The sequence below is a fragment of the Sinocyclocheilus rhinocerous genome, unplaced genomic scaffold (assembly GCF_001515625.1).
Source record: "Sinocyclocheilus rhinocerous isolate Xijiao unplaced genomic scaffold, SAMN03320098_v1.1 scaffold13068, whole genome shotgun sequence".
In the NCBI taxonomy this organism is placed as follows: Eukaryota; Metazoa; Chordata; class Actinopteri; order Cypriniformes; family Cyprinidae; genus Sinocyclocheilus; species Sinocyclocheilus rhinocerous.
The window spans coordinates 455-1,042 of NW_015648738.1; the positions used below are offsets into that span (position 1 = coordinate 455).

A 588-nucleotide genomic window follows, 5' to 3' on the forward strand; every position below is an offset into this window, starting at 1 on the left:
GCTTTGTAAAAATCGACGCATTTCAGAAAGGTGGGGCATAGAGGAGAAACAATAATGTACAGTATGTGGAAAATAATGTGTTTTTTTAACCTTAAACCGCATAAACACATTTCATTACACCAAATACACAAAATAATGTTCTTTTTAGCAGCATCATATGACCCCTTTAAAATTATCACATGTAGAATGCAGAAGACTTACCATAACTAAGTGGTGGTTCAGGTGTCTGATAATAATAATAAAAAAATCATTATTGGGGTTGTATCTGACCATTACATTTGACAATTTTTTAAAAATACATTAGATATATGAAATGAAAATGTTATTGATGAAATGTATGTAATAAAAATACAAACCTCCTGAATACTTGTGTCTTCATGAACCATTGGGTCCTGAGAAAGAACAGCAAGCTTGCAATGTGTATTATAACTAATATTAAAGGCAAACCTATATTATCATACACAAGAGAATGGTAAATAGTCTTTCCTTCTTACCAGAAGCTTCTCCTCCTTCTTTAACCATTTTGTGTCCTCTTCCATCTGTTCTTTCTGCATCTTCAAAGTATCCTGCATGCGCTCCTTCTCTACC

The 588-nt window shown here is 32.8% G+C and overlaps 1 long non-coding RNA gene across 1 annotated transcript; it reads right to left on the reverse strand.

Annotated features, from left to right (window-relative positions):
• Positions 1 to 201: 201 nt before the first annotated feature.
• Positions 202 to 573, reverse strand: LOC107710224 (uncharacterized). Its single transcript, XR_001636569.1, has 3 exons — positions 495 to 573; positions 357 to 392; positions 202 to 226 (listed from the first exon to the last, which is right to left on the reverse strand). It is a non-coding gene; the product is annotated as an uncharacterized LOC107710224 (long non-coding RNA).
• Between the last annotated feature and the right edge of the window lie 15 nt (positions 574 to 588).